Raw genomic sequence first — 6000 nt, forward strand, 5'->3', positions numbered from 1 at the left:
GTAGCATTTATGTGGAATGTGACTGCACTAGGGTCTACTTGGACTTGAAATAACTTTCTTTGGAGTGAATTAAGCTCAGAGAAATCCAGAACAGGGTGCCTGAAGGAAATGCATGGATCGTCCTGAAGTTCGAGCCCCTTCAAGCTGCCACCTGAGCCCTGGCCTCTTGCCTTAGCTCCACCCCTGCTCTTTCACCTTCAGCAGATGACACACCTTCCTGGACTCTGGTCATTTGATCCTGGCAGCTCCAAACCCCCCACATTCCAGCTGCCCTGTCTCTGTTCCCCAAGCCCAGGACCCATTGCCCAAGTCCTCATCTTTCCTCTACATCCCCCACCATCACCTGTCACCTAGATCCCAGCCTCTTGCACTTCCTCTTTGTCGCTCTGGCCCCTCAGCTCTGGTAGTTGACACTGGCTGTCCCACGGGGGACTGCTGGCTACTCCAGGCCACAGACCTCCCTGGAAAAGGGTCTTCTTTTCAATCTTGGAGTCACTGCTTCCACAGGGACTCATCCTGTCTGCTGTCTCCCGAGTTCTCCTGGCTTCATGTAGAAGATTGAGAACGTCCAATGTGACCATCTCATTGTCTTTCCTCTCTTCCACAAAATGTTTCTGCATCCTTACATGATCCCTCTTCCTTTGCTCTTGACTTTAAAGGACAGTTCCACTAGAGTCCCTGTTAATGGACGGGAGAGCTGCAACCAGCCTGAGCCTTTGGGTGACTGCATGACTGGACTGCTACGTGACAGAAAATTACACCTCTTTATTATTTAAGGCACTGAATAATTGTTGGTTCTTTTGCTTCAGCAGCTGGCCAACCCTGCCTAAGCAAAGGGCAAACTAAAGTTAAGGTATATGTGGTTGCCAGGGTTCAAGAAGAGGGGGAAACACAGACAATTGCTGGCAGGAGTAAATTAAGATTCACATCTCAGATGAACTGTCTTATGTCTGCACTTGGCTGTTGATAATAACCCTCACTATAATCCCCAACATCCACCTTAAACACCCCCAATATTCTCAATTTCAATTCCAGAAAACACAAAAAGGGGCGCTTTGTGGCTCAGTTGGTTGAGCTTCTGACATCAGCTCAGGTCATGATCTCACAGTTCGTAGGTTCAAGCCCCACATTAGACTCACTGCTGTCAGTACAGAGCCCTCTTTGGATCCTCTGCTCCACTTTCTCTCTGCCCCTTCCTTGCTTGTGCTCTCTCTTTCTCAAAAATAAATGTAAAAAAAAAAACTTTAAAAAAAAGGTTGTGTTTTTTTTTTTTTTAAAGCAAAGTAGCATAATGCAGACTCAAAAAAAAGAAAACACAAAAAACTATGTGCTGGAAATATGGTAAGAAAAGAGAAGGCAAATAAGGTATCTCAGTCATTCAAACAGACTGAATGCTTCCATTTAATTCAGTACACTCACTGAGTGCTTATTCTTTCCAAGGCAGTGCCAGGTCACAAAAAGTAACGAGACGCATAGGAGCCTGTTATCAAAAAGCTCACAGGCCAGTACAACTGTTATACAAATAACTGTGACACAGGAAGAGTATAGGACATAGAATAGGAAAGGTATGACGCCAGGAGCCTGGGGATACAGGGGAGGTAGAAGTCACTTCTAATTGCATGTGTCTCAGAAGATTTTATAGGAAAAGCGGTGACTGCACTGAATGGAAGTGCAATCCATGTGGAAGGATTTGGGCCCTGGGTATATTTAGACTGAGTTTTCTAGAGCCGCTAGAGCTCCTACAGCCACAGTGAGGAACACAGGACAATGCGAGGCGTGGTTCTGGCCTCAGTGAATAGAAGGCTGTTCCATAGGCAGAAAGGGTGGACAAGTGGAGGAAGTCCACGTTCCCTCCACTCCACAAACGCCTTTTGTGAGGCGGTTACAGGGAGGCCTATATAGTCCAGAGACAGCAGAGATGAAAACACAGGCTTACTGCTTTTGCCTTTTTTAGTCTGGAAAGCACGAAGGGACAATATTCTTCCTTGAGAAAGGGAAAGGGCTTAGAAAATACGTCAGGGGTTGGGGTGCCTGGGTGGCTTAGTTGGTTAGGTGTCCGACTTTCGCTTAGGTCATGATCTCACGGTTCGTGTGTTCGAGCCCCGCGTCGGGCTCTGTGCTGACTGCCAGCTCAGAGCCTGGAGCCTGTTTCAGTCTGTGACTCCCTCTCTCTCTGACCCTCCCCTGCTCACGCTGTCTCTCTCTCTGTCTCCTAGAAATAAATAAACATTTAAAAAAAAAAAAAAGAAAATACGTCAGGGGCACCTAGGTGGCTCAGTCGGTTAAGCATCTGACTTAGCTTAGGTCATGATCTCGCAGTTTATGGGTTCGAGCCCATCATTGGGCTCTGTGCTGACAGCTCAGAGCCTGGTGCCTTCTTGGGATTCTGTGTTTCCCTCTCTCTCTGCCCCTCCTCACCCCTCTCTCTCTAAACCATAAATACAAATTAAAAAAGAAAGAAAGAAAGAAAGAAAGAAAGAAAGAAAGAAAGAAAGAAAGAAAGAAAGAAATAGGGCAGAGTTCTAGGGAGGGTAGACCAGGCCCAGAAGTAAAGAAGATGTCTAGTGCTCAGGCCTGCCCCAGCACCCATTCTGGAATCCTCTCCATTGTCTATCTAAGGGCCTTCTCAGCCTCCCCTGCAGCAAGGTGAAGCCTAGACCAGGGACTTCTGGGAAGGCTTTCGCTTTCCTGATAAAAATGGACTTCTGGGTGGCTCAGTTGGTTAAGCGTCTGACTTTGGCTCGGGTCATGATCTCCCAGTTCGTGGGTTCGAGCCCCCACATCAGGCTCTGTGCTGACAGCTCAGAGCCTGGAGCCTGTTTCGAATTCTGTATCTCCCTCACTGTCTCTGCCCTTCCCCAGCTCATGCTCTGTCTGTCTCTCAAAAATAAATAAACATTAAAAAAAATTTTTTTTTAAATGGGTAGGTATATCTGGTACTGGTCTTTTTCCTCTTTCTTGCCTTCTTCTCACAGTGTCTGGACCTGAAGCAGCGATTATGCAACCACAAGGGAAAAGCTAAGAGGATTACAAAGATACCCACCCTGAGATGGTTGAGCCTCTAAACAAATACCTCCAACCTCTTGATCTGTGAAAGAAAAAAATATATGCTTAATCTATGGTTCATCTAGTTTGCTATTTACTTGCCCAAACGTTCCTAATGTTTGCTAGCTGGAAATTAGCTAGTTTGCTAGCCGGAGACCTCAGGATTTGAGGACAGAGAAGAGGAATCTCAGGTTCTGTCCTAGCTTGACCGACTCAGGCTGCAGTGAAGAGACAGAGATTCAGAGCAACATCTGCTCTGTGATAAAGATGGCGCTGCTGGAGTGTTCCTTATGCTTTTTTTCTTAGGGGCTGGAGCATGGCAAGGAGGTTCCAAGGTGACAAAACTGGACAGTGGTTAAAATGATGGCTGAAGCAGGAGAAAATCAATATACAATTACCTAAGGCTACTGAGAACCCAGAGACATTGATTACCGGCATTTGGGAAAATGGAATTAAGGTTGGTCTTGCCATTAAATGACAACAGGACAGGGTACAGAGTTCATGTGCTAACTGAAATTTTGTAACCATTGCCCAAAGAATTGTATAGTTGCATAAATGCATTTTACATCTTTTGAAATCCTTTATATTGACTTACTATATAGATAGGGCAAATTGGGAAGCATGCATGAGTTTTCTTAGGTTGGTAAGAATTTTGTCCTAGGGTTTGTAGAGTTTGAGAAATAATGTCTCTAAGTCTCAAGCACAGGATAATTTCTTTTCTTTCTTTCTTTTTTCAAACAAGATTTTAGTTCTACTTTTAATGTTATAAACCTACTTTTTTGTTTCTTAAGGTTTATTTTAAACCATGCCATAAGCATTTTAATCATAATTGGGCTACACAAGGACTATAGAAATCACTTAATTTAAAAAGTTATATAGAAAATTATGGCATCTGATATCCAGATTTAATCAAGATTCAAGTTCCATCACATAGACCAGTGCCGTGTAATAATACATTCGTCACTCGCCTCATGGAGTTATTTAAACTTAAATAACATTAAAAACTCAGCTCCTCAGTTGTGCTAGCCAAATTTCAAGTGCTCATTAGCCACATGGAGCTGGTGACTACTGGGTGGGGCGGAGCATATGCAGAACATTGCCATCATCACAGAAAGTTCTTCTGATCAGAGCTGATCTGGATAACCTGGGTTTGTGAGGCTTTTCTTTTAAGTAAACATATAGTGAAACTTTGCACTGGTCAGTTTGGACTGCCGTAACAATACACTACACAATGGGTGGCTTGAAAAACAGAAACATGTTCTCAAAACTCTCGAGACTAGAAGTCCAAGATCAAGGTGTTAGGGTTGTCCTGGTGAGACTTTTTCTGGCTTGCAGACGGCCGTCTTTTCACTGTGTCCTTGCATGGTCTTTCCTCTGTGCACCTGCAGGGAGAAAGGGAGAAAGAGATCTGGTCTCTTCCTCTTCTTCCTCTCTCTTTTTTTTTTTATGTTTAGTTTTGAAAGAGAGAGAGAGAGAGAGAGAGAAAGAGAGAAGGGTGGGGAGGGACAGTGAGAGAGGTAGACATAGAATCTGAAGCAGGCTCCAGGCTCCAAGCTGTCAGCACAAAGCCCGACACAGGGCTCGAACTCACAAACTTGAGCCAAAGTTGGACACTTACTGACTGAGCTACCCTGGTGTCCCTGATTTCTTCCTCTTCTTAAAAGGACACGAATTCTACCAGTTGAGGGCCTTCTAGTCATGACCTCATTTAACCTTAATTCCTTCCATAAAGGCCCTGTCTCCAAATTCAGTCACACTGGTGGTTTAGGGTTCAACATATGAACCTGGAGGAGACACTATTCCTTCCACAATAAAAGGAAGAGAAGGAAGAAAAGCAGATCAAGGACAGATTGTAAGAGCCTCATGTGCTACACGATGGGGTTGGAAGTACCCAGAGACAGAAGGGGAGCCACTTCAGTGCTGAGGAGGGTTTCTATATTTCTGGGATTTGCATTTTTAAATAATTTTTTATTTATTAATTGTTTTAATGTTTATTTTTGAGAGAAAGAGAGTGCGAGTAGGGGAGGGGCAGAAAGGGAGGGAGACAGAGAATCTGAAGCAGACCCCAGGCTCTGAGCTGTCAGCACAGAGCCCAATGTGGGGCTCAAACTCACTCAAACTCATGAACTGCAAGATCATGACCTGAGCTGAAGTAGGGTACTTAACCAACTGAGCCACCCAAGTGCCACTGGCATTTGCATTTTAGAAAAACACTGGGTTAACAGTGTGGTTGGTGGGTTGAAGTTGGAGGTGCGTCAGGAAGAATGGAGGCAGGAGTTACTATAGTGTTGAGGTTTCTCCTGTTTCCCTCAAGTAAGCTTACCGGAGATTTGAAAACTCTTCCTTTGCCCAGCCTCTAGATCCTACAAGTGCAGGTCCAAGCATGAGGAGGACATGCTTGGTCACCTTAGAAGCTGGCTGGTTAAATAGTCAAGAGCAGACTATGGTCAGAAAGCTCTGGGTTCAAATTTTGACTCCATCCCTTATTTGTCATTGGCCTAAAGTTGGCTGCTTACCTTTTCTAAGCATTAATGTCCTTTGTAGAAAGAGATTGATTATATCCATTTCATAGGGCTGGTCTACAGATTAAAATATGTGTTGCAGATAAAAGCATTTATTTATAAAATTTTTTTTCATTGTTTATTTATTTTTGAGAGACAGAGAGAGACAGAGTATGGGGGAGGTCAGAGAGAGAAGGAGACACATAATCTGAAGCAGGCTCCAGGCTCTGAGCTGTCAGCACAGAGCCTGCTGTGGGGCTTGACCTGAGAGATCATGACCTGAGCTGAAGTTGGATGCTTAACTGACTGAGCCACCCAGACATCCCAGATAAAAGCATTTAGCACAGTCTATTCATTTTTATTTTATTTTTTTACCCCTCCACTAGCACAAAGTCTGTTGAGTGCATATGTTTAGTGCTTAATATATTTTGGCTATTATTACTACCAAGATATA

This window comes from Hyaena hyaena, unplaced genomic scaffold, assembly GCF_003009895.1.
Source record: "Hyaena hyaena isolate Hyena2069 unplaced genomic scaffold, ASM300989v1 scaffold_8, whole genome shotgun sequence".
Classification (NCBI taxonomy): domain Eukaryota; kingdom Metazoa; phylum Chordata; class Mammalia; order Carnivora; family Hyaenidae; genus Hyaena; species Hyaena hyaena.